This window comes from Ochotona curzoniae, unplaced genomic scaffold, assembly GCF_017591425.1.
Source record: "Ochotona curzoniae isolate NIBS_2020 unplaced genomic scaffold, NIBS_Ocur_1.0 scaffold_2453, whole genome shotgun sequence".
NCBI classification, from domain to species: domain Eukaryota; kingdom Metazoa; phylum Chordata; class Mammalia; order Lagomorpha; family Ochotonidae; genus Ochotona; species Ochotona curzoniae.
In genome coordinates, this window is record NW_024467094.1 from 773298 (window position 1) to 794705 (window position 21408).

Consider the following 21408-nt stretch of genomic DNA (forward strand, 5'->3'; position numbering starts at 1 on the left):
GGGATTAGAACCAGTGCCCATATGGGATCCCAGTACATGCAAGGCAAGGACTTTAGCCACTAGGTTACCGCGTAGAGTCCACTTCTCTTTTTTCGAAAGTTTAACACCTGCCTAATACCATGCAGCCAAGTAACAAATCTGACAATTTCTTGTACCACTTGCCATTTTATTCTACCAATACCCTGCTTTAAATCAAGAAGGGTTTCTTCCCTATTTTCCTGCTTCACAGTTACAGTAAGAAGAATGGTGTTTCTATTTCTGCTGCACAGAGGAAATCAATTAATTGCAAAGACCATGCCTGAATGCTCTCAGGGAAGTCATTTGGCACAGAAGCTTGGGTTCTGTTTGAGACACCTGTCACCCACTCAGGGTGCCTAGTTCAAATCCCAGCCACTCCAAAATGGGCTCATTTTTCTGCTACGGCACACCAAGGCAGGCAGTGGTACTGACGCAAGCATCTAAGTCCCTGCCATCCATGAGATTTAGATGGGCTCTGGCTCTGCTTCAGCCTGCTCTGACCCCAGCTATGCCAAGGAGCTAGGGACTGAACCAGCAACGGAAACCTGTGACCCCTCTCTGCCTTTCAAATACAAAACAAAACACTCAGAAATTATTAAGAACTGAAACAGTCCCTTTATACTGGGAATTTCTATATTCTGTAGTAAATGGCATTAAGTACAGTTAGAGTCCACTCTGCAGGCCGAGCAGCAGAAAGCCCCAAAGCTGCTGTTCCAAAGCCACAACCCCAGCAGGAGCCTCCAGGGCTCTGACAAGGAGGGGGCCCCTTAGAGCTTCATCACGGGTGCCACAGGGAAACTGCTGGAAGCCACATAATCCTCTGTACTCAGCTTCTCTGAGCTCAGACCACTGTCCCTGGGTTTGGCTATTTGGGTGCTTAGGAAACCTACATGATCAGAATCCTACATCCCAGAATGCTGAGGAGGGAAGGGGTGCAACCAGTCACGGGCCCTTACACCCCCACAACCCAAAGCTGAGCAGCTCTGGTTTAGAATAATCCTCAGTATAGAAAGCAAGTATAAAGGGAGAGCCCAGGCAAGGGACAAATGCAGGAGGAGGGGAGGAAACTCCAAAATGAGCCCAGAGAGCAAGGGCAGAATTGGGGGGCAGGCCATGCTGGAGTGCGGCAAGTCACTGGTCCTGAGCAGAGCCTCCTGAAGGCCTAGAGAGGTCACACTATATACAAGCCCAAATCAGTCCAATCCACAGAAGCTTGCCCTGTCCACAGCCAGGAAAGAATGCTCCTCCCTCCAGCCACTCAGGAGCCAACACACAGTTTCCTGAACCCCTCAACAGCGGTCCCGCAGAAGTGCTTCCCTAACCCCCAGAGAGGGGGCCCATCCCATGCTTCCTAACTGAAGCCAGCACCCTACAAACCCAGTTCCTTTTCCACCCTGACAATGTATATAACCTGCCATCCATAACTCTGGCACACTGTCTTGGCGACACAAACCCTAAACAACGAGGCACCAGCTCAGTGCCCAGGAAAGCAAGCTCTTGTCTGAATGGCTCTCAGGAAAACACAAGTGTGTCCCCATGACTCAAGAGTGGCCAAGGTCCCGGGCACTGTCGATGTGGCTCACCTTCACGCCTGCACTTCTCAGCGTAAAGTGTATCCATCAGACCAACAACCTGTGAAGCAAACCCAACAGTCACCAGTGAGACACACTTGCTCAGGAGAGGCCCCCGAATCCTCCATGTGCTGATGGCACCAACACAGAGGTATGCTCTTCTATTACGTGTATTATACTTCAATAATGAAGTCTTTCAAACTGTGATGAAATAAATGGAATTAAGAGAAAACTGTCAGGGCCAGTGCTGTGGCACAGGGTATTAAATCTACCTGTGATGCCAGCAACTCAAAGTCCCAGCTGCTCCAATTCTAATCCAGCTTCCTGCTAATGCGCCTGGAAAAGCAGTGGAAGATGGCTCAAGCACTTGGGCCCCTGCACACACATGGAGGAACCCAGATGAAGCTCCTGGCTCCAGCCTGGTTCAGCCTGGTTCAGCCCCAGCCATTGCAACTACCTGGGGAGCAAGCCAGCAGATGAAAGATCTGTTTATCTCTCTTTGTAACTGCCTGTCAAAATATATAAATTTTTTTAAAAGGCGGGGTAACACTGTCTTTTTGCCTTCTCACATGACATTTTGGCCTCGTGCCACACAATGCGTTAGCACGTTTAAATGAAGCAATGACAAGTTAAAATAGTAACTACTCCAAATAGCCACAGACAAACCCAAGTGCCCATCAACAGGTGGATATGCAAACTGTAGCCTAACCATGCAGTGGAACATTATTCAGCCACAGAAAGGAGTCAAGTGCTACAGTGGGGACGAATCTAGACCTGTCCCTCCTTAGGTGAAACTTACATCATACAGTACTGTATCTGTTTGAAATGTCCAGATTGGGCAAACACACGTAGACAGAAAAGAGAAATAGGTAGTAGCGGGTTAGGGAAAGGCGGGAAGCAGGCAGTCACCACTTAGTGGGCGAGTGCTTCCCTACGGAGTGGTGGGAAGTTGTGCAACTAGATGGTGGTGACAGCTGCACACAATGCGCATGTGCCGAATGTCACTGGGTCATTCCCTTCCAAAGGGTTACAACAAACTTATGTTCTATGTATTTTTTTGCAATGAAAACAGCAACACTTTGTTTTGTCCTACTGTAAACAACTAATAAAACACAATCTAAATTCAGATGTTCTATAAAGACAATCAGGGCCAGGTGAGCCGGGGTCAGTCTGTACAGTCCCTGTCAGCTAGGGACCCCCTGGAGCAGACTGGCAGGGTGCAGTCAGGGAGCTCCTGGAACAGAACCAAGGACGGGGAGACCTCAGACTAGCATTACTGAGACAGGGATGCCCTTCCCAGCTGTTTAAAAGCCAGAGGGCACAGACCTTTAACCTTCTTGTAACAGTCTCTGTAGATGAAGGCAGAGTTGCCTTTAAGCTGTGAGCACCAAGGTAGAGCGAGGTCAGGCTCCTAGTTCCAGCAGGTAGGAACTGCTGGCTGGCCCCTGGGAGTGACGGCCAGGCCTGTTAGGAGTTCCACTCTCAACTAGGGTCCTGTCATCAAAATGCCTTTACCAGGGCCCTAGAGCCAGTTCCCCAGACACAGCATGCCGGCAGCTCAGATGCAGGAGGGGGTTCACACTGCAGAGAACTGCATGTGCAGGGAAAGGTGGGCAGGAGCTCCACAGCACTCAGGGGAGGGTCCAGCACTAGCATGTCTGCAGACACGCTTGTGGTGAGAGCTTAAGGTTTCTGATGGCTCTAAAGGGTCATCCTGCAGACTCATGTTTTGAATATGCAAAAGAAAGAATGAACAAACGAAAGAAAGAAAAGAAAAATGTCAATGCCAATGCAAGACATAAAACGGAAAGCACCAGAATGTGCTAGTGTTGGGTGCCAGAAAAGGAGGGAATGGGAGACAAGGCATCATCGCACAAACAATATCCTAAAATAGCATCAGATGCAGTGGGACACGGAGCCCTGCGTCAGACAGCAAAGGAGGGACAGCATATGCCAGGCAGGGGCAGGGGGGATGGCTTCAGGACATGACTCATGTAAGGGGTGGAGAGGGAAGTTGGGGGCGTGGTACAGCGGGAGGTGAGCAAGCTGGACCACCTCGAACACAAAGCACATGAAGTCAGGACCTGACTGTGTAAGCCCTCGTGTCTCTGGAGCAGGAAGAGCCGGAATCAGATACGGAGAGGAAGTAAGTGCGCACCACGGTGAACTGACACAGCCACATGCAAGCGAGCCCCATGGAGAAATGGTGCTGACACTGGCTCTCACCCACTGTTGCCAGGCAACAGTGCAGGTCCCGGGTGCCAAGCGTTCTGATTTGTCCATCAAGATGCAAGTGTGGGCGCCTGTGCGAGATCTCCTGATTTTAATCCTGGCAATTGCAGGGAACAAATAAGGGCTTCCCAAAGATGTCCCATTCTACTCCTGGAACCTGTGAAGATGGTTGACTATCTGGCAAAAGGGAGCTAAGGAAGCAGAGAGAACCAATGTTTGACATCAGCTGACTTTAAGTGTCCTGGATCACGAAGGGAACTCAACGTCATCCATCTCTCTCTCTCTCCCTCTCTCTCTCTCTCTCACACACACACACATACACACACGTCAGAGTCAGAGTGAAGCAGGAGCAAGAAGGCTGAACCACCATAGATAAGAGGGTGCATGCCAAGGGAAACAGAAGGCCCAAGATCCCCCCCAGTGCCTCCCGGAGTGTGGCCCTGGTGACACCAGGAGCCCTTGGAGACCCCTGAGGTGGACTTGTGACCTACACAACTGAGTGGCTCTAAGCCACTGCACTGTGGTCATCTGCTACAGCAGTCCTTAGAAAACCGCCTCAGCAACTAGTGGATACGCACAGCCAGGCACAGAACACACCTCTGCGCCAGCCAGCCGTCCACCCACGCCACCACTGCCAGCCGGGATGAGCAAAGTGGCAGGTCGGGACCACCTCCTTGGCACCCAGAAGAATCTGGCCCACAGGGGATACTGACATGCATTCCAGGCTAAGCAGGAGGCTCCTTATCTCACACACAGGGCCCGAAGATTCTCCAGGGATTTATGCAAAACACAACTGCTTAACCATAAGGAGTTCGCATCCCAAGGGACCATTACTGGAAGCCCAGCTCCAGGCAGAGGCATCACCCTGGAGCCCTAAGAATTGGCCTGGAGGACAGGCTGGAGGAGTAAGACACTTCAGCTACATTCTCAGAGTCCACCAAAAGAGTCAGGGCTCCTCAGGTCCTTCCCAGCAGGCCAGTGTCCCGCCCCAGCTGCCCTTTGCATCGAAGGCAAGCAAACCTGTTTGGCTTTTTCTTTTTTTATTCTTTTAAAGCAGAAAAGCACTTTCAAATAAGCTTTAGTTCCCCACTTTGATCAGAGCAAAGCTGCTGGGATCAGGGTGGAAGGCAGCACCCACTGCCACTCATCATGTGTTCAAACCATGGCCCAACAACCACATGTGCCCCCCTCTTGTGGTCCCCACATCCAGCCCTTCCTCATGGCATCACACAGAGCGTGCAACCTGACTTCCTCTCGTCTCTGTCCCCAGAGCTTGTACTTGTCCTTCAAGATTTCATTTCCAGATCCTCTGCTCTGATTCCAGGCGCCGAGCCACCCCTGCAGCTGAAGGCTACTTGAGGGCAGGAACTTGCACTTCATCCACCCAGGTGTTCCCACCCGATGGCACAAGAAGCACCAACTCCAGAATGCATTCAAGGCACCAAGTGGACTACAAAGCAGACGACCAAACTATCCCGTCAGAATATTATGACACACTTCATGCCAGGCGAGACTTCTCTGTGAATCTAAATTAGGAACGCCACATCACAAGTATCTGCAGTGAAACTGGGAAAGAAAACGAGGTTTCAAATTTTACAAGTACTGTCTGCTGCAATCAACACAATGGGGGTGTGAGGAGGAGCCTGGCAGGCGAGCTGGAGAGACGACCTGAAAGATAAGAACCTGCTGGGCCTGCTCCATGGCTAAGGCAGTCTGAAGGGAGGGTTACCTAACAGGTGGCCCAGTCTCCTGCCCTGCCTCACCTTCCCTCCTCTTTCTGCCAACACCTGCCTCTTCCAAGGGAACTCACCTGCCGCCCCCTCCCTCCTTTCTCAAGCCTGTCCAGTCACCCAGAGCAGCTCGGGGCCGCACCCATCCTTTCCTCTGGTGAGTGCTCCCTGTCCCTCTGGCTCTGATCTTCTTCCACCTCCAGTCCCTGGCACTCTCAGAGCCTCAGCTGCGAGCAGAGCTCCGGGGTCTCGCCCTACTTGAATCTCCTAAGGCACTTCTCAAAGGTCCTGGCTCCTTGTGGGTCCGTGTTCCAGGTCCCATGGTTTGCAGGTACAGCCAGGGATGAGAGCGGGGGCAGGCAGTGACCACTGTAGCATACAGGGGAAGCACAGGACTGTTCCAGTGTTTGGGCCCTGCACCCGCATGGAGGTCCACAGACACTTCTGCCGTTAGTCTGGGCCATTTGGGGCAATAAGCAAGCATATGGAAGATCTCTGTCTCTCAAATTCAGACTTTCAAATAAATAAATCTTGTTACAATTTTTAAAAGATGTATTCATTTTTATTGGAAAGACAGATTTCCAAAGAAGACAAAGATTTTTCATCTGCTGGATCACTCCCCAAATGACCACAACAGCCAGGAGCTGAGCCAGTCGAAAGCCAGGAGCCAGAAGCCAGGAGCATCTTCCATGTCTCCCACATGGGTGGGTGCAAGGTCCCAAGGCTTTTGGCCATCTTCCACTGATTTTCCAGGCCATAAACAGGGAGCTGGATGGAAAGTGGGACACAATCTGGCACCCATATGGGATGCTGACACTTGAAGGTGGAGGATTAGCCTGTTGAGCTATAGCATCAGCGTCTCAAATTAATAAATCTTAAAAAAACAAATATTATAATTGTGGGCTGGGGCTGATATTGTGGTGCCAGTTAAGTCTCTGGTAGCAATGCCATACTGGAACTGTTAGGTCACTGTTAACATCCCACACTGGACCACTGGTTCAAGTCCTGGCTGCTCTGCTTTCGATCCAGTTCTCTACAGTATGCCTGGGAAAGCACAAGTACTTGGGTCCCAGGTTACTCACCCACATGGGAGACGTGGACAGAGTTCTTGGGTCTGTCCTGGCCCAGCCCTGGCCGCTACAGCTATTTAAAGAATGAATAAGCAGGCTTACCTCCCTTCTTCTGTCACTTTGCCTTTGAAATATATATGTAAATCTTAAAAAAAAAAAAAAAAGAAAGAAAGAGGGGAGGGGATGGGAGAAAAAAAGGAAAAAGAAAGCAAGCTGCAGGCTCATTTGGTGTTAAATCCCAGCCTGTCCACCAGCACTGAGACCTCCCAGCACCAAGCTGAGCTCTGGCCTTCCTGCACGCTGCCCCTGAAACTGACCCAGTCAGTCTCCCAGGCTGCACTGGGCCGTCACCCGCAGCAATTACTCCACCTGCAGGCCATTGCCAAGGGGCCTCTGCCCGCACACTGCAGACTCCGAAGACCCGCCCCTTCCCTGTGCCCCATGCCAGCAAAAGCAAGTCCCTGGGTGGCTGCCTCACCAGAGCAGGTGGGCATCTAGTCACCTGGAGACTGCTCTTGGTTGGCATATGTAGACAGACCTGCTGTGGGTTCCTGTGCATGCATGTACACACACACACACACACACACACACACACACACACACAGCAGACCCACCTCAAGCTGCACTGCGTACTGCTCCTAGGTCTGAAACGCCCTCCCGCGCTCTGCTCCAGGACACCACTCCAGGTACACCTCACATCCTGCCTGGTTTCCTACTCTTCCAGATTTTTCTTCCCATTCTTAACCTCCAAAGAAAACCAAAATCACAGCTCAGCAAACTGCTGACTTCTAATTATCTCACACATTGGTCTTCTTGAACAGTTCTTGGTTGCAAGATGCATGGCCCATCATTCACACGCATCATCCTGACTTGAGACACCCCACGCTGCGTACTTTCCCAGCTGACCTGACTCGAGCTACATGTCGTCATGAAACTGTCCTCGATACGTCCACACTTGGACATCTCCAGGTGCCTCACATACAAGGTGGCATTAAAACACCTCTTCTTGGATCCTACGATTCCCCAATACTTCAAAATACACTCGATTCTACAGGCTTTGAAGAGAAATGTGAATGTGGGACTAGTGTGCAGTGCAGCCAAGTAAGCCACAACTTGCCTTGCTGTGTTGCATCGCAGTTTCTCAACTTTCAATCCAGCTCCCCGCTAACGTGCCTGTGAGGGCAGTAGGTGAAGACCCAAGCACTTGGGCTCCTGCCACCAGTACGGAGAGCTGCATGGAAGTGCTGGCTGTCTCAGCCAGGTAAAGAGTGAACGGTGAGTAGCTGTCTCCCCCTTTCTCTGCATGTCCTTTGCTATGCCTTTCCAATATATAAATTTTTTTTTAATTTTTATTTATTTTATTGCAAAGGCAGATATACAGAGAGGAGGAGAGACAGGATGCTCTTCCATCCGATGATTCACTCTCCAAGTAACTACAACCCAGGAGCCAGGAGCCTCTCCAGGTCTCCCATGCCGGTGCAGGGTCCCAAAACTTTGGGTCGTCCTCCACTACTTTCCCAGGCCATAAGCAGGAAGCTGGATGACAAGTGGGGTTGCTGGGATTAGAACCGGCACCCATATGGGATCCTGGTGCATGCAAGGTGAGGACTTTAGCTGCTAGGCTACTGCGCTGGGTCCCCATATATAAACATGTTTTACAAAAAGAAAATGTTCCTGTTTAGCCCATCAGTATTCCTTTGGTGCTATGGCTCCGGGGGAAGAGGCAGCAGGCTTTTGACAACAACATGTGCTCTGGCTGACGTCTTCACTCACAGTCTTAGAGTTCACAAACAACAAACTCTGATCTAAACCTACAGGGCATCCCCCAAGTGCAGGGCAAGCACCGACAAAGCCGTTCACCACACCTTGGCTCGCAGCTTGGGAAAGCGCACACACCCCAGCCTCCGGGGGACCCGGGAAGGCCAAGGAGAATGAGCCACTGGCTGGCAGTGGGTGCTAAGCCCAATGAGCAAGGAGGAGACGCTCTCTGCATTTTCAGTCGCGCTGAGCTGCTCTGTATGAATGCGATCATGTTTAGCAACAGGATTACCAGAGGATTTGTGGTCCTCAAGAGCCATGCATCTGCTCTGCAGGACCCACGGGCGCAATCTTGCAACCTCGGGATTAAAGCTGAAAAGTGTCCCTCTAAGAGTAACTTGGCCAATTACTGTAACGCAGCTTGGCAATCACAAACCTCACCCAGCCCACACAGACTTCCTCCCAGGCAACCCAGCTGGAGTTCACACCCCAGTTCACATCCCAGCAGCTGAGGAGCTAGAACGCCTGAGGGGCCTGGGCAGGGAGGCAAGATCTTGTCATAAAAACCACCACAGAGAGCTCCAAAGTCAGCTGGACACGGACCTGATTTCAGATAGGCACAGGTGGCCAAGCTCTCCCATTGCTGCTGGGCAGGTAAGGTGAGGTCATGGGCGCACCTGGCCCAGCTGCAGAGGCACGGTCTGAATGCGACACAGGTGACTGCATGTCCTGGGGCAGGCTATGAATCCCTCTTAGTTTTCTTATATGCAAAAAAGAGAACCAGCAACAGATCTTGCTGGATCATCGTGACAATTAAACGGCTGAACCTAAAAGGAGTTGCACAGCCTGTTCCACAGCAGACATGCAAAAGACCTGCAGGGGTCACTTCATGATCATGACTACTGGAGGCAAAAAAACAAAAACAAAACAAAACAAAACAAAAAACGTTCCCAAACTCTAAAAACCAAGGACTATCAAGCCGCTGTGACCTGCTGGAGGGGAGTGACTTCCTCAGCACCAAGGGTCCGTGTGTGCGGCTAGCCAGCATGGACTCCCTGATGGATGCTCCTCCCCACCAGGCCAGCTGCATCTCTAGAAAGCCTTGGCAGTGCACAGCTCATCCGATACGTGCGAATGACGAATCGACTTTTATAACAGAGGCCAGGATTTACTGCCCTCTGAGGGCCACTGACACCCTACCTTCTCTTAACGGAAGAGAAGGTCCCAACCCGCCCACCCGGTGACAAGTGCCTGCAACCATCAGGAGAGAACAAAGGGGAAACAGCTCACTGAGAAGCCAGCCGACCTCAAAGCAGTATCTGGAAGCACTTCTGAGACAGAACAAGTGTCGCTTTCGAGTTCCCGCTGCACAGCCGCTGGCGCCAGACTCCCCTTCCCGCCTTCTCAGGCAGTCCTCAGACCAGGGATCCTAAATTTAGACCCCAGGCTGGCAGCACTTGGGAGCTGGTTAAAAATGCACATCCTAGGTCGCATCTACTGAACCAGAAGCCCTCCTCCGCGCACCACAAATACAGCAATCATTGCTGCCCCCACTGAGAGATGAGACCAAAACCCTAGTACCCGAGCTCCTCAGGCCCTCCCCCAGGACAGCCATCAGTGCCCAAACCCGAGTCCAAAGCACTCCGCTGCACAGCCTGTGTACCAAACAGTCGACACCATTTGTTCTCTGTAGCTAGGCCTCGGCAGCGCAGGGAGGGGTGAAGTCTGCGCTAAGCAGTGATGAATTATAAATGCTTAAAGCCACATCATGCATTAGCCCTCCAGAGCGCTGTCCCTCAGGACCAGGCTGCTCTCCTCACCCTGCTCATCAGCAGGGCGGCCACCAAGCCCCACAGCCCGTGGCACACTAATTCCTTGCGTCATTTTGAGGAGAAAGAGAACCAAGTTGCTTGCTCTGCCTCCGGAAGCCTCAAAGTGCTGCTTGCTCTGCTCAGACCAGCACCAACAGGAACCAACCAAGAGAAGGAGGCCTCTGAAGGCCAGGCCCAAAGAGGTCGGCAACACTGCATTTGCTGGGAGTGAGTGTCCGCCAAGAATCCAACATCTGCACCGGGGCGCTGCAACCCTGCTCACCCCAAGTTTGGTTCAAAGAGGTCTGCTTTCTTCTTTAAAATCAAACCCTAAATTCAGCTTCTATCAGATAAAGTGGCCCATTCCATTACTGACATTCAAACTGCAGTGCTTTCCAATGGTAAGGAAAAAGCCAGAAGTCTTATTCACAATCCCCAACCTGCTTACATCATCAGCTCAGCAACAATTTCCAGATCACAAATTCCCCCTGCAAACCTGAGTTTCCATTGCTCTCTATGGGAGCTGCAGGAGTGGAAGGGAGCCAGGCCAAGGAATCCAGACACCTGGGTTGAACCCCAGCTGTGCTGGCTGCTTCACCACGCATACATGGTGGTATACCCTGGTACACATCCATATGAAAATATGGGAAGGAGGCATATATTTTAAAGGCTCCTTAAACAGTCTGCATGACTCTAGAACAGGAAAAACTGAAGTGCTGCTTGGAAATGGGTACTGTCACACCAGCCCATAAATGGAAATGACCACAGACACACACAGCTCACTGCGTACTACTCCGGAGTTCTACTTTTATACACCTTCAACAAACTAATTAAGAAAGAAAACTCAGGGCCCCTGGCGCAGGCATCCCCTATGGACAAAGATGCAAACACGCCTGGGAAAGCAGCGGAGCACGGCTCAAGCACTTGGGTCCCTTTCACTCACATGGGAGACCTGGAAGAAGGTCCGGGCTCCTGGCTTCAGCTCTGGCCATCACGACCACTCAGGGAGTGAACCAGCATGTGGGCGATAACTCTCCATCCCTCTCTCTGGAACTCTGCCTTCCCAATAAAAATACATAATTCTTATAAAAAAAAATCCCCACTGAGGAAGGTATCAAAAAGGCTGTCAGCTTTCACACACTGGACAGACAGCCACAAGCAGCAACTGCACAGCACAGCTGACAAAGCAGCATGCGCTTTCTCCCTCTTCAGCGGCCTGAGTCGCGTCAGCCACATGGCTCGGACCAGCAGCAAGTGGCAGTTCCCTCTGTCTCTGTGACACTGGGGTTCTCAGATAAGGTACAGGAATACCATTTGGGAATCCTACAGACCTGCCACTTAGGTTAAACTCCCAGCTGAACCCCTTAGTGGCTGTGCAACTGTGGCCACATGACCTAACCCTCCTGGGTCTGCTGCCTCATCTACAGACAAGGCGATGCAAGATCTACGTGACTGATGCATGACCACCAGTCCCACGGGGGGGGGGGGGTGTTGCCCCTGGAACACTTATGTCCCCAACAGACCTACCCCGAGTTCCTACAACCGAGCTGGGCGCTGGGGCAGAAACCAGTGGAGGCTCAGGGAGCGAGGAGGAGACGACCACAACACTGCAGCTGGTGGCCACAGGTGGGATGCAAGAACCGGACCAGCAGCTGGGAGACCAAGTTGGGTACAGCTAAGCAACTCCTCACTACCCCCCAAGTTCAACTTCCCTCCTCCCCAAAGCTCTGGGATTCCTCTGAAACTAAGGGCTAGCAGGTCCTCTGTGAGCAAGTGCCAACACCTTTGGGCAAGCACAGCCCCCATCAAAACAACAGGAAAGCGCTGCAAAGGGAAGAAAAACCACCAGAAAGCTTCGGAAAATGTGAAGGCACTCCCCAAAACAGCACCATAACAATCCTATGAACAATGATCTCCGGGCACTTCCGTTCACAAAGAGTTGACAGGTGCCACTGCTCCCCTAATGTCAGACCAGGAACTCCAATCAGGGTTTCAGACACTTTGCAAGCACTCTCTCACCGGACTTTTATCAGAATCTCAGCTGTTGAGAAACTTCCCTATCATTAGGAAAGCCTGTTTCGTAAGATCAGCCCCATTCCTCTGAACGGCTCCTAAGGCGTGGGTCAGCTCTCCAGACCGCACACGGGACACTGGGTGTGGACACTCGGAGGGTCCCTGAGGTTTCACAGCGGGCAGCTCTCCACAGAACTCTGCATCTGTCCCACACAGAGGCACAGGGTCGGCTTCAAAGCCTCCCCAGACCAACAGCTCCTGACCCAGCATCCTGCAGGCCCGAATCACGGCATTTTCCCAGGCTTATCTGGCCCAAGCTGGTGACACACCGGTAGGGATGTCTCGCCCCATTTTAGAGCAAGGCAAAGCACGCAAGCCGTGAAGTCAGACAATGAAAGGCTTCCACGAGGCACAGGTGTGCTGCCCCAACACGAACACCCCCGCTGTGAACACAACACCGCCACTCAGAAACAAATTGTGGTGCTTCCGGACGACCATTTAGACACAGGTGAAAACTTAACTGCCAGCACCAGCTCACCCGGCACCCTGCCACACTCACTGTGATTCGCTCAGCACCTATCGCGTCCTGTCTACAGCCACAAGGCGCAGTGCTTCCAGCGGACTCCTCATTACATTGTGGAATGCAGGGAGGGAGGGGAGCGCAGTAATTAACATCCACCTTTCTCCAGCAATTTTAACCCCTTCCTTCACAGGATATGTCCGGAAGGGGACGGGAAGAACTCCTCTCACCTTCTCCAGCCCATTGTCTTCCATTAATTTGACAAGTAAAAAAAGGTACAGGGAATTCTGAATATCTTCCCCACAATCACCACCCACCGACATCAAAAAAAAAAAAAAAGAAAGAAAAGAAAATTGCAACGTCGTGGAGCAAGCCCTGGAGATTAAGCGTCCAGATCCTCCGCTGACACAGCTTTTGCAGCGTGACCTTGGGCCAACCTGAGACTCAGTTTCCCCACCACCACCTGAACCCCAATAATGGCTAAAGCTCCTGGGAGCACAGATGGCTGAGGCATCCCCACCACCCTCCTCCCGAGGCGACAGCAGGGAGAGGCCCGGCCCGCCTCGCCCCGCCCCGCCGGAGGGAAGCTCCAGGCTGAGGAATGGGTTCGCACAGGCCCTCGCTGGGCTTTCTAGGGAGCTCAAGCTGCCGCCCCTGCACAGCCACCGAGCCAAGTTCAGGTACAAAGACCTGTTGGCACCAGACACTCCAGCAAAGGGCTGGCCTCCCCCTCTATGCGCTCGGCTGCCAGGGAGCCGCCCCACGGGGAGAAAGCGGAGTGGTAGCCTGCAGGAGGAGCAGGCTGGTCCCCTGCGCACCCACCCCGACCAGCCCAGCAGGATCGCGCGGCCCGGGTCGCAGGCATCCCACGCGGAACAATGGACAGTTGGAGACTGGCTCTGCCGCCCCCGTCCCCGCTGCGCTGCGGGCAGGGAGGAAGACGGGCACCCGGGCCCGGGAGCGGGAATGGGGACCCCCCTCTCTTCAACCCGAAGGAGAAGGATGGGAAACGGGCGAACGAGTCAGGACCGCACAAGAAGAACCGATTCCCGGCAGGAAGCCGGGGCTGTGTCCCGGCTGGGAGCGCCAAGTGGAGCCCAGGCTGTGCGCAGAGGACGGGGCGCGCCGGGCCCGGGTGGGAGTGCGGGGAGCCCCCCGACTCCGAAGGCCGGCGAGGAAGCGCTCCCGGAGGGAGAAGCGGGGAGCCCTCCGCAGCAGGCAGGAGACGGGAGCGGGGCCAGGGGTGGAAAGCAGACGGTCCCGCCCGGGGCAGCTCGGGGAGCGATGTGGAGCGGCAGGGGTGCATGCTCCAGGCCGGGGGTCGCAGGGGGCGTCCGCGCCCAACGCAGGGGAGGGTCCCGCGCCCACCGGCCCCGGCTCACCTCAGCTCCTCCGGGCCGCCCGTGCTGCTGGGGAGGCGGGCGACGAGCCACCGGAGCCCGCCGAGCCGCAGCCGACACCGCCGCCGCCGCCGCGTCTGGATCCCTTTGACACCCACACACACACACCAACCAACATGGCGGCCGGGAGGGGGCGCGCCGGCTGCGTGCGCGCGCCCGCCGGCCCCGCCCCTCCAAGGCCCCGCCCCGGAGCCCACCGGCCCCGCCCCTGCGACCCCTCCGGGGCCCCGGCCCCGCCCCCGCGACCCTGCGGAGGCCCCGCCCCCGCGCCACCCTGCGGCCTCCCCACGAGCCCTCCACTCCTGCGGCTCCCATGACCTGCACCCCAGACCCCAAGGCAACCCCTCCACCACCGCCACCCTACAGGCAAATTAATACTCTGCAACCTGCACCACAGACCCCAAGGCAACCCCTCCACCACCGCCACCCTACAGGCAAATTAATACTCTGCAACCTGCACCCCAGACCCTAAGACAACCCCTCCACCACCGCCACACTAGAGGCAAATTAATACTCTGCAACCTGCACCCAGTCCTCTCTGTGAATACCCAGGGACCTGTGCGTCAGGCGTGTGCCATCCTTCAGTCAAACCAGCTCCTAAATGCCTCTGAGCAGGGGCTGCACAAGTGGCCCATGGTCTCCCTCGGGCATGAACCGCTCCTCCGTGGTTTCACCACACCCAGCACCCTCTCCTAAGCGCCCGACCACTGAATGTGGACACCCTTCCTGAGTGCCCCCCATCCCCGCCAGAGTCCATGTCACGGGGTGGACCTCACGGCCACCTCACCTCTAAAACACCACACCAGCAGACAGCAGGCAACCTCCGAAACACACACATTTGTGTGCACACACACAGCCGGGTCTGGAAGTCCCATTCTACATCCCCCTCACTGATAACAGCCCCTCTCAAGGTGGGAGTCCCCCCTACAGCTTCTCAGGGTGGGATCTAGAATTCTCTTCTGCCACTCAAGATACCAGGATATTTCTGAAAGTTCCTGGAAGACAGGAGTCAGAAAGCTAAGTTTGCATTGGTGTGAAAACAATTTAAAATCCCTCCAGGTGAGAGATTAAAAAAAAAAAGTTCAAGGAAAATGAGTGTTGTGAAAAAAAAAAGTACATGGATTTCCAAATCGGCTTGTCTTCAAATTTCCATTCTGCAATCGCCCTGTACAATCAATGGGAGACGCCATACTTAACATATGGACAAACCCAAGTGGCCACTTTTCCCTGGAAACGTTCAGCACAGGTTTGGTGCTGTGGGGCAGTAGGCTGAGCTTCCACCTGTGGCACCAGAATCCCAAGCAAGTGCTGTTTGAGTGCCAGCTGCTGCACTTCCCATTCAGCTCCCTGCTAATGCGCCTGCGAGAGCAGAGGAGGTCCCTGCATCCAGGTGGGGAACCAGGAGGATGCTCCTGATTCCTGACTTTGGATCAGCCCACTTTGGGCCATTTGGAGAGTGAACCAGCAGACAGAGGCTCTCCTCCCAGCCACTTGTCTCTAACTCTGCCTTTCAAGTAAATAGATAAAATAGAATTTTGAAAAGACCAACACTCCTAATTCCAGACACGGAAACCATGCCCCAGAGCAAGTGGAGAACTTAGTCCACCCTCTGAGGGCTGGGACATGGGACCCCTTTCCAGTCTACCCTGAGGGTCACCGCCCACATTCCTATGTCAAAAGAAAGGTAAGCTGTACAACAAAAAAAAAGAGAATGGTACACCCCATTGAGCTGATCACTGTTTTACGTCATGTAGGAACCTACAGAATAGAAGACATACTCCTGCAACCCCCCAAAAACTGTCCTTTATTTTTTAATTCTGATGACAGCCATGTGGAAAAGTGATAGGACGTTGGGGCACCACCCAGTGAAGACGAACAGTGGGGGGGTCCAGCAAGGCAAGTCTGTTCAGATTGACACAGGCCTCCTGTCCAGCATGTCCACCCCTTGGGCGCCATGGGGTTCCTCTGGAGTGAGGATCTTGAACCCTACAATCTGCCAAGGGAGTCAGATTTCTTGATTCCTACACAGAAAGGTGGAACTGGATGGAACTTAAATTACAGGAGTTCCGTGTAGGGCTTGCTTTAGGGTTCTAGGTTTCTAGAGCCTGCGTTAAGGGAGTGAGGGGGAATTGGAGAAGGTCAGAAAGAGACTGTGCTTCTGAGGACTTTCAAAAATCTTGGACAGTCTTCCATTCCAAAAACACCGCGCTCCAAAGTACCGAACTTTGGAGTATCATCTTCTGATGCTCCCTGCATCCGCGCAATGATCCTCATGTGGGAGAATTCCAACAAGAACCCAACATTCTCCCGGGGAGCAGGGCCATCCGTGGAAATATTCTGTGGGAATCTGTCCTCAGCTCACAGCTCCAAATCCTCAAGAACCCATCGCTGGTACAGATTGTAATGGATTGCCTGAGTAAGCGTATTCCACGGAGGTCCTTGAATAATGGAAATGCCACCTTGTCTGGGCTGGCCACAGGGAGGGCAGAGGGAAAACCCCGAAAACATGGTCCCACTGTGTGGCTGACTGTGCAGTGCTGGCGCAAACACAACTGGGCTCAGGAGGCTGATGCTTTGAATGAACTGGCTGATCTCTGCCACATCATCTCAACCCCAAGTGCACAGACATGAAATTCAAGTTTACAGGCAGCACACCGCAGTACTGGAATTCACATCCAGTCCGTCCAGTCCAGAGCACTGGGGCCAACTTGTGAAGGAAGCAGGAGGATGCGCCGGAAGCTGGACCTCTGCCTAAAGGGCCGAGGCTGGAGGGTTTAGGGCAGAATGTCATCATTTCCTCAAGATTCAGCAGGGGGCTGGTCTGGATTAGGTCTCAGGCACTTCCACAAAGACCTGAGGTCTTGCCCTGGCGCTGTAGCCTAGCCACTACAGTCCTATCCTGGCTGGAGCTTGGATTAAAACGAGAGAGAATGAACACTCTCATCCATTGGTTTAAACTCCAGACACCCACAACAGTCAGATCTGGGCTGGAGCTAAGCCAGGAGCCAGGAGCTAATCCAACGGTTCCACGTGGGTGTCAGGGACCCAACTGCTTAGTCCATCAACACTATCTCGGCAGGAAGTTGGATTTCAGGAAACAAACCCAGGTACTCTGAAATGCCATGCGGGTACGTTCAAAAAAAGTGTATTGACAATAAGCACACATGTTTATAGGCTACGGCTACAGCTGTGATATTCACAGTAGGCTTGTCAGAGTGGAGCAATCAGCATTTCCCCTCTTTGCCATTACTCTGTGATTGGAAACTTGCACTTCTATTTGTTCTCGCACCATATGCTAGGTGGCACATACTATCTGTACTTATGGATGGAGTGTAGGAGATTTGGGCACAGGTATGTGTTGTGTAATGATGGCATGTAGTGATGCCATCACATGAACATGGCTGCATGTTAGGAACCTCCCCCTTCTTCTCCCCAGTGCAAATGGGTGCCAGATGCCACGGTTGGAGGGGTTCACTTGTGTTCTTGGCTTTCTGCCTTGAATCAGGGAAGCAGAGAGTGCGGGCAGCTGCTTGTGGGGTCAGAGCATGACTTAACATGGGGCTGGAGGAGGGCCTCGGGGAGAGTCTTTTGGTCTCAAGCAACAGAAAAGACATCCACCCAGTGTGAAGGATGGCTCAGTGGCTAAATCCTGGCCTTACACGCACTGGGATCCTTATGGGTGCCGGCTCATGTCCTGGTTGCTCCGTTTCCCATCAATTCCCTGCTTGTGGCCTGGGAAAGCAGTGGAGGACGGCCCAAAGTCTTGTGGACCCTGCATCCGCACCCAGAAGAAGTTCTTGGCTCCTGGCTTCAGATCAGCTCAGCTCTAGTTGTTGTGACTACTTGGGGAGTGAACCAGTGGATGGATCTTTCTGTAAATCTGATTTTCCAATAAAAACAAATGAAATCTTTAAAAAAAAAAAGTGTTGGGGTCTACATTCAAGAGCATGTGGGACAGCCAGTAAAAAGAGCCCTGTGCTGGGAATGTAAACCCACCTGCCTTATCCTCCCTCTTGCCCCATCAGCTAGCCCAGTGATTCTCATGAAATGAGAGGCACGGATGGTGTGACCCTGATCCCCTCCTTGGGGTTGGAAATTCTGAAAGAGGAATCGTGGATACAGAACAAACTGACAACAGGCCATGCAGACACACCTGAGAGAGGCTTCCAGACTCCTGACAACAGCCCATCGCCACTTAATGTTGTAGAGTTAATTTGAATTAATCAGTTAATTTGAAAAAGAGAACGAGATCACCCCCACAAATGACTGTAATAGCCTGAGATGATCTGGGAGCCAGGAACACTTCCTCCTGGTCCTCCCTACAGGTGCCTGCAATTAAAGGACTTGGCTCATCTTCCACTGCCTACCCAGGTACATCAGCAGGAAGGCCAGATTAGAAGAGGAGCAGGACTCCAATACGGGAGGGATACTGGCACCACAAACCATAAAGGCTTCATCCCCTATGCCATAATGCTGGTCTCTCATCTAATGAAAATATTTTTTAATGTTTGTTTATGTTTGTGTATTTGAAAGGCAAACAGACAGAGCATGATCTTAATCCACTGATTCAGATCCAGGTGGTCCACAAAAGCCAGGGCTGAGGCAAGTTGAAGCTGGAATCCTGGAGCTCCAGCTAGGTTTCCCACAAGGAGGACAGGGAGGACCTGCACTTGAACTGCTGCCTCCTCGGGTCAGGGAGAGGGGGAATGTGGAGGAAGTCAGGCTCAGAAGCAGAGGCAGGACTCAGAGCAGGCACCCTGAGGTGGGGTGGGGGTGTCTCAGGCATTGCACCAAATGCCAGTCACCACTAACATTTGACAGTTCCAAGCTTACATGGTTAGAGTTTTTTTTTTTTTTTAAGATTTATTTTTTTTTTATTGGAAAGTCAGATATACAGAGAGGAGGAGAGACAGGAAGATCTTCCATTTAATGATTTACTCCTCAAGCGGCTGCAACGGCTGGAGCTGAGCCAATCCGAAGCCAGGAGCCTCTTTCAGGTCTCCCACGTGGATGCAGTGTCCTAAGGCCTTCCCAGGCCACAAGCAGGGAGCTGGATGGGAAGTAGAGCTGCTGGGATATGAACCGGCGCCCATATGGAACCGCAGGCGTGCAAGGCGAGGACTTTAACCATTACACTATCGTGCCAGGCCCGATGTGCTTGGAGTTTTCACTGAACCAATCATTTTTAGTTGGAAATTTACATGATTCCTTTCTTGCTTCAAAGCATTCACCATGCCTCATACATGACCTTCATCAGTCCCCACAGTGTGGTGTGTGACTGTAACAACAGCAGCCACACGTTCTACAGTCTCTGGTCTTATGGTACAATACTTCCGTTCCTTACTGATCATTCATCTTCAGGCTTCTGACTTTTTTTGGGTAAAGATTTATCTATTTTTATTGGAAAGTCAAATATATAGAGAGGAGGAGAGAGAGAAGATCTGGCTGATGACTCACTCCCCCAAGTGGCCACAACGGCCAGAGCTGAGCTGATCCAAAACCAGGAGCTAGGTGCTTCTTCCGGATCTCCCATGTGTGTGGCTTTGGACTGTCCTCGACTGCTTTCCCAGGCCACAAGCAGGAAGCTGGATGGGAAATGGAGCTGCCAGGATTAGAACCGGCACCCATATGGGATCCTGGCACATACAAAGTGAGGACTTTAATTGCTAAGCTAAGCTACTGCGCCGGGCCCCTGACTTTATTCTTTCAGATGTATTTTATTTTCTTTGAAAGGCTGAGTTAGGGCCCGGCGCCATGATGTAGTGGCTAAAATCCTTGCTTTGAACATGCTGGGATCCCATATGGGTGCTGGTTCTAATCCCTGCAGCCCTGCTTCCCATCCAGCTCCCTGCTTGTGACCTGGGAAAGCAGTCAAAGACAGCCCAGAGCCTCGGGACCCTGCACCCATGTGGGAGACCCAGAAGAAGATCCTGGTTCCTAGTTTCAGATTGGCTCAACTCCAGCCATTGCAGCCTATTAGGGAGTGAATCATTGGACAGAAGATCTTCTCTGTTTCTCCTCCTCTCTGTATATCGGCCTTTCCAATAAAAATAAATAATTAAAAAAAGAAAAAAGAAAGAAAGACAGAGTTAGAGAAAGAGGGAAGACACAGAAAGAGATCTTCATTTTATCGGTTCAGTCCCTAAATAACCGCACCAGTTCGAGTGGGCGAGTCTGAAGCCAGGAGCCAGGAACTTCCTCCAGGTCTCGCACAGGGTAAAGGTGACCCAAGCACTTAGGACAGGTCATCTTCCACTGCTTCCCCAGGTGCATCAGCAGGCGAATTAGCAGACTGAAGTGGAGCAGCCTGGGAAACAAATCAATGATCACTTATATGAGCTGCCACATCGTAGGTGGTAGCCAAACTCATCATGCCACAGCACTGGCCCCAAATTCTTTATGTCTACATTAAGTAAAGATCCTTTTAAAAACAATGCTACAGACATACAAGTCCACACTCTACAGACACCACACCACCAGGCTTCATAACCATCTAGGTCTAGAAGCACAATGATTCAGAAACTCTCTCCAAAGGGAAGACTCTCAGGGCTGCTAACAGCAACATCATATGCACGTGCAGATGGCTGGCTGGCTGGCTGGGAAAGCTGGAGAAATTTAAATAATCCCCAGGGCTGGGTCACTGGTGTCATACTAATGTTCATCTCATCATTTACACCAAAGGGAAATAGCATGTAGGCCCTGTAGGGGAAGGTGAGCCAATCAGAGAAAGGTGCTTCCCATCGCCTCTTACTGACTTCTCCATCAACAAGGTGGAAGAGGTTTTCTCCCTGCGGCTCTCACCTCCTGGAGTAGCCACGGTCCCCACAGGCAGGAGGAGCAGCGGTGTGACTCACCCTGAACCAGCTTCGTGCTTCTCTCACTCAGCAGGGACTCTCCAGGCCAGTCCTCTACGAGGAGGCAGACAGTACCCCACACCCACCCTATGCCACTGTTTCCAGAGACCATGCAGCCTGCCCATGAGTGTACCCTTGACCATGAATTCATCTTTGTATTCCTGGGCAAATTCACCTGCAAGGCTAAGGTTAGGGTTGGGTTTTTGTTGTCCCCTCCAGGTTTGATGGTTAGAGGCTTGGTCCTCAAGACTGGAGAAGAGTGGATTAATAGGCGGTAAGACTCAGCAAATGGAGCCTACGAGGTCCTCAGGGCCACTGGGGCTCTTACCCTCTAAATAGATGAAGGTTTTTACAGGGTCTTGGGTCTGTTCTCATGACAGCACAGCCTCAGCCTGACCCCTGCCTTGTAATGGCTCCCTGTGGCTGTTCTG

At 52.5% G+C, this 21408-nt stretch overlaps 1 protein-coding gene across 1 annotated transcript in view; it reads right to left on the reverse strand.

The window, feature by feature from the left end:
• Positions 1-14206, reverse strand: part of EPN2 (epsin 2) — a 64827-nt gene extending 50621 nt beyond the window's left edge. The window contains exon 1 of the mRNA XM_041001684.1: positions 14106-14206. The gene's annotated coding sequence lies outside the window, so the exon portion shown is untranslated. The remainder of the gene's footprint in view (positions 1-14105) is intronic.
• Between the last annotated feature and the right edge of the window lie 7202 nt (positions 14207-21408).